This window comes from Aegilops tauschii, chromosome 4, assembly GCF_002575655.3.
Source record: "Aegilops tauschii subsp. strangulata cultivar AL8/78 chromosome 4, Aet v6.0, whole genome shotgun sequence".
Classification (NCBI taxonomy): domain Eukaryota; kingdom Viridiplantae; phylum Streptophyta; class Magnoliopsida; order Poales; family Poaceae; genus Aegilops; species Aegilops tauschii.
Genome location: NC_053038.3, coordinates 14,121,806 through 14,132,894, shown reverse-complemented (window position 1 = coordinate 14,132,894; position 11,089 = coordinate 14,121,806).

Below are 11,089 nucleotides of genomic sequence, written 5' to 3'. Positions count from 1 at the left end.
CAGTAAGACGTTGCCAATCTTCAAACTCTACAGGCGACAGAGAGCGGCGAAAGGCCAGGTTCCACCCCTGGGACGCTAGCTTCGCAATAGAAATATTAGGATCAGAGCAGTAAGAGAAAAGGGTAGGGAAGGTCACCGAGAGAGGTGAATCTCCACACCACCAATCAAGCCAAAACCTAATCGAGGATCCGTCCCCAACAACAAACTTAACAAAAGATTGAAAAACAGGTCTAACTTTGACCAGAGACTTCCAGAACTGAGAGCCACCACGCGGCAGAGCAAACATCGGGCTCGAGGATGGAAAATATTTAGCCTTAAGGATCGACAACCAAAGGGGTTGATCCTCAGCGCTCATAATCTTCCACCACCATTTAATCATCAAGCATTGATTTATGATAGAAGTATTAAGAATTCCTAACCCCCCAAGGTTTTTGGGCCTACACATCAATTTCCATTTGACGAAGCGATATTTGCGACGATTGTCCGCTGCATTCCAGTAAAACGCCCCATGGTGTTTATCAAAACCAGCATGAATCCCAGCCGACAAGAGATAGAAGCCCATAAGGAACATGGGGAGGGAGGAGAGGCAAGCATTAATTAGAGCCACTTTACCCGCATTCGTATTATATCTACCCCGCCAGGGAAGGACCCTGTTCCCCACCTTTGTGACTACCGGGGCAAAATCTTTGGCATGAAGCACATCCGGGGAAATAGGCAAACCCAAGTACTTGAACGGATAGGAGCCCAGCTTACAGTTAAGAAGGTGGGCCACTCGCACGGCTTCCGACTCGTCCACACCAGTCACAACCACTTCGCTCTTGGCGAAGTTAATCTTAAGCCCCGACATCGCCTCGAAGCATAATAAAATAAATTTGAGGTGGGCAAGGCAGGCCTCATTCAGCTCGACCATAATAATAGTGTCGTCCGCGTATTGGAGATGGGTCAGACCATGGGGAATAAGATTAGAACAGACCGGAGTAATGTGCCCACAAGTGGCTGCCCTGGAGAGCAGGCGAGATAAAGCATCCGCAACAAAATTGAATAAAATGGAAGAGGCAGGATCGCCATGCCGCAGGCCCCTACCATTGGCAAAGAATTTGCTAACCTGACCATTAACATAGATGGCAGTGTGGCCTCCCGAGACCAACTGCATAATTCTATGGACAAGGGGCCCCTCAAACCCTTTGGCCAATAAAACTCTACGTAAAAAAGGCCAACTCACCGAGTCATAGGCCTTCTCAAAGTCTAATTTTAGAATCACCGCTTTCGACTTGCGAATCTTAAGGTCATGAACGATTTCATGCAAGCAAAGAACCCCGTCCAGAATGAAACGACCCTTAATGAAAGCCGACTGAAAAGGGCTGATGGTACGGTGGGCAATGGGGGAGAGGCGAGTGGCTAACCCTTTAGCCGGAAACTTGGCGAAGTTATTAATAAGGGCAATCGGCCTAATTGCGAGATCAAGTCCGCGCCCTTGACTTTAGGAATAAGGGTAATGACAGCGTTGAAAGAACATGCGGTGCCCCATGTTTGGTTTTGGTAATTGATGACAATCTCTATGGACTAATGGTTGCCTTGAGTTATATTTGAAGGATTTGTCCATAGGCATTTCTTGAAGTCCATGTGTTGGTTTCAAGGAGTTTATGTGGTGACCAAGGTGTTATTAAGGAATTATCCAAAGATTGGTCATGTGAGAGTTGAGCTTATTGCAAGCATGTCTTGAAGAAGAAGATTGTATGATCATTCATGTTTACCTTCAAGACATCATCCAAATGAAGAGAGTTGGAAAGAGTCAAGGTTGATCAAGACTAAGTCAAGAGTGAATCAAGTTGATCAACACACAAAGCGCACAAGATGTACCGAGGGATCAAGCGATCCCATGGTACGGTAAGCAGTGTCAATTACGCTTTGTGTACTAACCCATGGTCTTCGTGAGAGTTCTTTGTGGGGTTAGGTTGCGGTGTGCAAGTTCAAGTGAAGCAGGCAAGTTCAAGTAAAGCATCACGAAGAGATCAAATGCTTGAAGCTTGCCATCCATTGTGGTGACAATGGACTTGTGAAGATGTGCGGAAGGGTGGCTCACCCATAGTGGAGTATGGGGGAGCAATCAACTAGTCTTCATCGAGCCAGCGCAATCAAGAAAGGTGGTCCATCTTGAGGGAGTCAAGATCGTCATCATCTAGCTCAAGTGGACCATGTGCAAGGCAAATGTTTGCTTTTGATAGGTTTTCTATTTTACCGGTCTCATGATGGTAGTTGGGAGACCGGGTTATAGGATCGATTGCCGTACTATCAAGGGGGGCTCTCGATGAGTAGCTTGATCGTATCGTTCATAGAGAGCTCAAACCATTGCATCCTTGCATCATCTTTATTGGTTCTTGTTTGCTTCTCTTTGTGAGTTTTGGAGCTTTTGGTCATCTTGTTGACAAGCTCGAGTTCATCAAAAACGGAGTTCACTTGCATCTTCTATGATGTTTTCGATGTTGGAGGTTATGTCCGTTCTTCTCTGTTGGAGGTTTCACTCCTCCATTTGTTAGGCATACCTCCTGTCGTCGAATTGTCACGGCAGATGTCCTTAGTGTCAGGACTTAGTCGCGAGGCCAGCGCATCTATGTGGTAGCTTGAGAGGGGTTGATTGGGATGAGAGACGCAGGGCGGTTCAACGCACAAGACAAGGGTTTAGACAGCTTCGGGCCCCGGGAAACATCATCCGGTAATAGCCCTACATGCTGTTTGAAGCTAGGTCTCATTATGCTCATGAGAGAGTCGCCGGTAAGCCGGCTCTTTGTGTCTAGCCTTAGAGATTGTTTCTTGTTGCTTGTCCCTCTTTGGGGTGCCCTGCCCCTCCTTATATAAGTTAGAGGGGCGGGTTACATGTGGAGTCCTAGTAGGACTAGGACTAGTCTATCTTCTCTTACAAGTTAATTACAAGTCCGGGTCTTGTTTCCTTGTAAAGGAAATATTCGTCATCCCTTTCCTCTTAATCCGGCCCATCATAACATGAGCCGGCCTTCTGGGCTTTGAGCCTTGTTGTCCATCTGACCCGCCCGCCGGGTTACTAATGAGTCGCCAAGATCGGGCAGGTTATCTGTGAATCACCAAGCTCCGGGCGGGTCACCAGTGAGTCGCCAATTCCGGCCGGGTCATACCGCGGGATATATCCCCGACATTAGCCCCCAGTTTAATTTGGATTTATCCATGTTAAACTGATCCTGTAAAATAAACACAAGAACAAACTTGATAGGTTGTGCTCCGGGTTAAATTTTGTAAGCCGGCACCTGATCATCTTTAAATCCTTATCATTTCTTTCTTGATACATGCCCATGAACTCATAGAAAATCTCCTTTAGTAGATATGTTCAAACTTTGTGAATGCAAAAAATCCAGATACTTCTTTTGAGAAATCCTGGTCAATAGGCCAGCTTCAGAGTCCATTTGCTGGCATTGGTCTCTTGTAGAGAAATATTGTAAGAAACAATCCACTTGAATCGGCTTTCAATGCTCTGACTTGACAAAAATATTGGTCTTCAAATATTCAACTTATATTCATCCGGCTTAAAGATATAAAACTTGCCGGTTTATGAGTACCAAAATTTCCGGGTTATAAATAGATGATGCCAAGTCATAATTGTCGCCGACGCCGGTTTATGATTGTTAATGACGCCGGTTTACAGACACAGGGTCATAATGATTGGTGACACCGGATCAATCTGGTTTTGCTCAAAACAGAGAAATTGAAGATATTTCTTTGATAATAATATAATACCTGTAGCCCCCAAGTCTTGAGCAGAACAAAGCGATGGCTTAAGACTTGCTTCAATATGAATACTGCCACTTTGAAGAAATCCATGTTGTTCATCCCAATCACTAGTAAAAACTGAATATTCCATATTATGTAGCCCCCAAGTGCCGGGTTGTCATGCTTGCAGCAACCTGGGACTTGTAATTGCCTGATTCTCAAAAACTTCAACCAGTGTAGCCCCCAAGGGCCGGGTCATTATGCAATAATGAGCAGGGACTTTATAAATATGACCATGTAAATTTGAACAGCAATGTGTAGCCACCAAGGGCCGGTTTATCATAATATGATGAGTCGGGTCTTCAACAAGGCCAATAAAAAGTAATCTTGCATTAGCCCCCAAGTGCCATGGTGCATGCTGGCAGTGACATGGGACTTGCACATTTGATGTAATCTCAATTTGAATAATGTAGCCCCCAAGTGCCGGGTTGTAAGCCTGCAGCGACTCGGGACTATTCCTTCCATTGTAGAATAAATCATATCCATTGATAAAATAATAGCCATTGCGCTGAAGCGACTTTGAAAACCTCAATCATAATATTAGTTTCTGATAACCATAATAAAAATCCAGCCATGTTGGCTACTAAAGATCTGACTAACCCGGTTTGAAAACCTCAATCATTCAAATCATAATGAAAATCCAGCCAAGTTTGGCTATTTAAAGATTCCAAATACCTTATCTGTTGACAAGTAAATCCGGAGTTTAAATACCCGGCGGCTCTTGGCTGATGGCGATTTATTACGCCTCCATTGTAAGCCGGAATTTTTACAACTCGGCGGCTTATAGCCTTTGAGAAAACCAAGAATTGATAACCCTTTTGAGACACCAATTTCAATCTTTGATGATGGGCTTGAACTTAATCATTTATGTAAGTTATAGCCCTGTAAATCCTACACAGAGTTCAAACAACATATGCCCTGGCGACTTAACGTTAAAAGCCAGGGCGGGTAACCACCCAAATGTAGTCTTATCCTGCACACAAGTAGATCACAAGATCCCTTGGCGGTTTACCGCAGGGCGGGTCATAATATCTCACATATAACCACTGTGATATTGAATTTGTACTGCCGGTTTACATGACCTGTGCAGTAAGGGTGATAACCCGATCCTTAGAAGCCAATGCTTCCACATAGATGATGATTGTCATAAGCTGGCAATTTATCATCGAAAATCAAGCCGGGTTAAATAGCAACCACTCATATACACTTCAGATATGAAAAAAGAGCTTCAAATAAAATCCAAAAATTGTTTGCAAAAAGAGACTTCGAAAAATTTTGAGGCTTCTGATTCGAATACGATCAGAAAACCATCCCAAAGGGGTTAAGCTAAGATTCGAATACGATCATATAGCCCCCAGTGGCTTTGGCGTTGCCGATCAAGAGGGTACCGACAGCTATGTTCTCTTTGGTTCGAATACGACCTATGTTTGAACAGGAAGCCCCCAAATGACCTTGAGAGTTGTTTAACGACGCTGATTCGAATACGATCCACGTCGGTTCCCAAAGGGGGTTGAGCTATGGTTCAAATATGACCAAGAAACTCCCCAATGAGCTCGGCAGTGTGCCGATCAAAAGGGTATCGACAGCTATGTTCTCTTTGGTTCGAATACGACCTATGTTTGAACAGGAAGCCCCCTGGTGATCATGAGAATATTTAATGACTCCGATTCGAATACGATCAGGGTCACACCAAAAGGGTTAAGCTAAATTCAAATACGATCAGCTCCCAATGGTCATTAAAGCAGGGTACCTATATTTGAGTTGTGTTTTGTAACAGACTCTCTTTGGTCCCTTTAATTTTTACTGAGAACTCGAACTTTGCGAGAGATAACCTCTTTTTGAACCGGAAATTTGTAAACCGGATATTAAGAGCTTCAAAGCTTTATAAGATACAAATTTACCTTGAGCCGGACGATTGAACCGGATTTGAGAGCTTCAAAACTTTGCGGGAGAAAGATATCTCTTGAACCGGATTTTAAACCAGAATCTTTATTTGAACCGGCAATTTTCTGACGGCCTTTAAAGTTTCATCAATATGTTGCAGCCTCCGGAACCGGGTTATCATTCCCTCCAACGACCCGGGGTTCCCGAGTCATGTCACTGTAGCCCCCGAGTCTCAAGATGACTCGAGGAGTTGGCTTGAGATTCTTCATATTTAACCGTGATATAAACCGGCATAACTTGTATATCATTGGTGTTGATAACACGATGTGTATCCACAGAAGGTTAAGGTGACTGCGGCGGGTTATAAATGATCCCGTATGAGCCGTGTCAGCAACTCGGCCAATGGTTCCTTCCAACTGGCTGTTTGAAGTTTAACCAAACTGTAGTGACGGCGACTCGTGCACCTGCCCCTTGAACCATCCAGTGCAGACGACGGCTGATAATATATGATAATTTGCCTCCAGTTTGTTGGAAGAAAACCGGGCTTCCCAAGTAGTGACTTGCTCATAATCAATAAACAACTCATCCAGCCAAGTGCGGCCTGGTGTGTTGATGTAGATCAGGCCGCGAGAGACGGACGGTAAAGACGATCGTAACATCAGAGGCGGCACAGACAGATGAGTCGGCCGTGGCGTTATAAACCGGTGCGGACGGGTGAGTTGTCCTCCTTGTTGTAAGCTGGCGTGGTCGCGAGAGACGGCCACGGCGTGGTAAGCCGGCACGGTCGCGAGAGACGGCCACGGCGTTGTAAGCCGGTGCGAGGGTCCGTTGAATAACGAAGACCACCTGTGCCAAAAGATGTTGGCGTGCCTCCATCTCCGCAGTATAATATCACTGATGTGTTTAGGCCGAAAATAATCCGCCATGAAGTTGATGATCACTAAGTGAAACTGGAACCTTTCACGGGTGAATCGGCCGTGGGAGCAGACAGATAAACTGGCCAAGGTGTTTGTGAGCCGGTGCGGACGAGCAAGTTGTCCTCCGCGTTGTAAGCCGGCGCGGACGCGTGAACCGGCCGCGAGGGCGGACGGGCAAGTCGTCCGCGGCGTTGTAAGGCGGTGCGGACGGGCAAGTCGGCCGGCGCATTGATGTAATCCGGATCATGACACGCCAGTCCGTGAAGCCGCGTGGTACCGCCGAACGTGCCTCCGTGGCATAACACCACTTTGTATGAGTGATTCTCCTGCATATGAAAATACCGTAGAGCAGAGTAGTTGTGCTCATAGCAATTAAAGTATATTAAGAAAAATGCATAGGAGAAATAACACCTGATTCGCGCGGACTAAGGAGGGGCAGGGCGGGGGAGACGCCTGTGTGGGAGGCCGTGTGGGTAATGGCTGACAAGGTAATGTGTCGGTCCAGTCTGCGGCCAGTGGCAACAGAGACGCTCGCGAACGATGGCCAAGTCCTTCTCCGAATTGTGGATTTTTTTTTACGCGTTCACGCAATTGTAGCCAGCCAATCCAATAATTTCCTTGTTCTTTTCCCGATCTACTAGTACTCAAACAGTACTATCCTTTTTTACAGTACTAGTGGAAGCGCTTGGGGGCTCTTTGGATTTGACTCGGGCTTCAGGCTAGAAAAAGTAGTGATAATGACTGATTTGACGTATCTGCTTCACGTGCACTACTACTTGAAGTAGTACCTTTCCTTCGATCTTTGCTCCATGCTCGTGGAAGTAGCAGCAACAGCGTACACTGATACGCCTTAGGACTTGATGCGAGCGCCCGGATGATTGTTTCTCAGATCCAACTTGTACTAGTAGCACTTGGTCCTTTTAAAAAGTTGGCAGCAAGCCTAGGGTGCCACGCCATGCAATAGTGATGCTCCGAGTTGGGTTTGGACACGGACGACAGAACCGTCAAAGTCTTTTGGTCTCCGCAAGTTGCACGTCGTATCGATTGATTTCAGATGCAAGATTCCGACCCTCAACGACAACGGAAATTAATCCAGCCCCGACGGATCATCTGGTGGTGTGCGCCGACGCATAAACACGACCCTAATTTCTCCTTTGATTTTTAAATCGTGTATACGTCGCTTTGACTGTTTGTTGATGATGTTGTCTTCTGCGCCGACTTCTTTTTCATCCGGAAAATTGCAAACTTCTCAATCCTTTTAGAGAAATCCCTTCAAGAACTCAACACCACCGTGCGCAGGCCCCACGGTGGGCACCAACTGTCGTGGAATTGTCACGGAAGATGTCCTTAGTGTCAGGACTTAGTCGCGAGGCCAGCGCATCTATGTGGTAGCTTGAGAGGGGTTGATTGGGATGAGAGACGCAGGGCGGTTCAACGCACAAGACAAGGGTTTAGACAGCTTCGGGCCCCGGGAAACATCATCCGGTAATAGCCCTACATGCTGTTTGAGGCTAGGTCTCATTATGCTCATGAGAGAGTCGCTGGTAAGCCGGCTCTTTGTGTCTAGCCTTAGAGATTGTTTCTTGTTGCTTGTCCCTCTTTGGGGTGCCCTGCCCCTCCTTATATAAGTTAGAGGGGCGGGTTACATGTGGAGTCCTAGTAGGACTAGGACTAGTCTATCTTCTCTTACAAGTTAATTACAAGTCCGGGTCTTGTTTCCTTGTAAAGGAAATATTCGTCATCCCTTTCCTCTTAATCCGGCCCATCATAACATGAGCCGGCCTTCTGGGCTTTGAGCCTTGTTGTCCATCTGACCCGCCCGCCGGGTTACTAATGAGTCGCCAAGATCGGGCAGGTTATCTGTGAATCGCCAAGCTCCGGGCGGGTCACCAGTGAGTCGCCAATTCCGGCCGGGTCATACCGCGGGATATATCCCCGACACCTCCCCTGCCTCTTCTTACTATAACCAGTCGCTGTTTTGATGCTACTCATCATCTTGTTTCCAACAAGCTTGAGTTTGCTCAATTCGGAGCTCATATGCAAAAGTTATGGAAGTTTTGGTTTCCCGTGGAGTATACTTGTTTTCGTGGAGGTGGCTTTAGGACGGTGCCAGCGGTAGTACCGCTTAGGAGTCATAGGCGGCAGTACCGCTCTGCAGCGGTAGTACCGCCGGTGGGTCCTCAGCAGTAGTACCGCTGCGGTACCAGGCCCCTACCGCGTCGACTCGAGGGGTCATTTTTCGTGTCGGATTGTGCGGTACTTCGCAGCGGCAGTAGAGCGGCAGTGCCGCTCATGAGCGGTAGTACCGCCCTACCACCGCGGCAGTACCGCTCGAGTCCGTATCTCTCCTGCCCTCCTAACTCCACGGTAGTACCGCCCGGGGAAGCGGTAGTACCGCTGTTCTCAGCGGTAGTACCGCTGCCTTATGCGGTAGTACCGCCCTCTGCGGGGCTGTTTTGGGGGTAACGGTTGGTTTGTTCCCCCCACTATATAAGGGGGTCTTCTTCCCCAATGACCTTATCCTTTGAGCTCGTGTTCTTCCCCCATTGTTGACCTTCTTCGAGCTTGCTAACTCTCAATCCCTCCATGGATTCTTGCTAGTTTTTGAGGGAAAAGAGAGAGGAGATCTAGATCCACATTTCCACCAATCACTTTCTCCTCTTTATGAGGGGAACCCCTTGGATCTAGATCTTGGAGTTCTTGGTGTTCTCCTTCTTCGTTCTTCCTCTCATTTTCCTCCCTAGCATTAGTTGCTTCGGTGGGATTTGAGAGAGAAGGACTTGGGCACTCCGTGTGCCCTTGCCATTGCATTTGGTGCATCGATTTGAGTTCTCCACGGTGATACGTGGAAGTTACAAGTTGAGAAGCTTATTACTCTTGGGTGCTTGGTACCCTTGAGCTTGTTCCTCTTGGGTGCTTGGGCGCCCTAGACGGTTGGTGGTGTTCGGAGCTCAATCATTGTGGTGTAAAGCTCCGGGCAAGCGTCGGGGTCTCCAATTAGGTTGTGGAGATAGCCCCGAGCAATTTGACGGGTACCGGTGACCGCCCCCAAGGGTTGCCAAAGTGTACGGGTTCGGTGACCGCCCCCAAGGGTTGCCATTTGTACGGGTTCGGTGACCGCCCTCAAGGGTCCCTTAGTGGAATCACGGCATCTTGCATTGTGCGAGGGCGTGAGGAGATTACGGTGGCCCTAGTGGCTTCTTGGGGAGCATTGTGCCTCCACACCGCTCCAAACGGAGATTAGCATCTGCAAGGGTGTGAACTTCGGGATACATCGTCGCCTCCGCGTGCCTCGGTTATCTCTTACCCGAGCCCTTTACTTATGCACTTTACTTTGTGATAGGCATATTGTTTCTTGTCATATATCTTGCTATCACCTAGTTGTTTATCTTGCTTATCATAAGTTGTTGGTGCACATAGGTGAGCCTAGTTGTTGTAGGTTTTGTGCTTGTCAAATTAACCGCTAGGTTTATTCCGCATTTGTTCAAGCATAAACCGTGATTATTTTAAAGCGCCTATTCACCCCCCTCTAGGCGACATCCACAATCTTTCAAGCGTAATTAAGGCGAGAGATATCCACCGTACCCAACCAGAACCCTTGGATAATAGTACAAATGAGAGGCCGCAACTGCGGCCAGAATTTTTTAAAGAAGGGGATAGAAAAACCATCGGGGCCGGAAGCAGCATTCGGGTTAGCCGAGCTAATCACCTGCCAGATCTCTTCGTCAGATAAGGGGACCATCAGGCCCGAATTTTCGCCCGGAGAGATCTTAGACCCCTCATCCCAGAAGTCAGAGCAGAGGCCAAGTAATTTGTAGCATGTTAGTTCTGAATATTAGAAGCACACTTTCATAATAGATCCATGAGATTGACACTGATTAAAGTATTATAGTAGGGATATTTTAGATGCGTACATCAGTGAAACATGAAGCTTTGCACTATTATAGTAGGATTATTGATAATGAGTCTTTATCATTGCATGAATATGCCACCACATGCACTTGAGTGCACTGGCTGCATCCATGACCACTGCTAGACCAATCCACATGAGATTGATGGAGATGAATTTCGTCTCTCTGTATCCATGTGGCACCCTCACTGACGACTGTATCCTAACAACATACAGATATGGCATGATTAAAACTAAAAAAATTGTGCGGGAAACTAAGTTAAGGTTAGTGCTGCTAATGTGACTTTTGTTTCCTGAACTTATGATATTATATATAGCAAATTAACAACTCAATTGTCCAAAGAAGTGAACAATATATCTGAACTCATAAGCTTCTCTAGTACTCTACTTAGCATCAATTTTTTAATGATGTATAATACAAGTACTATTTTTATTAACCAACTATATAATAATAGAATGGGATATCTAGATTTGTAGGACAATGAATGAGAAAATTCATGGCCAGGCTCCAATGCTGGTTGCAGCCACCTAGCAATTTGTTGAAGTGTATATGTGGATTACCTAGCCCTTTCCACCAGTT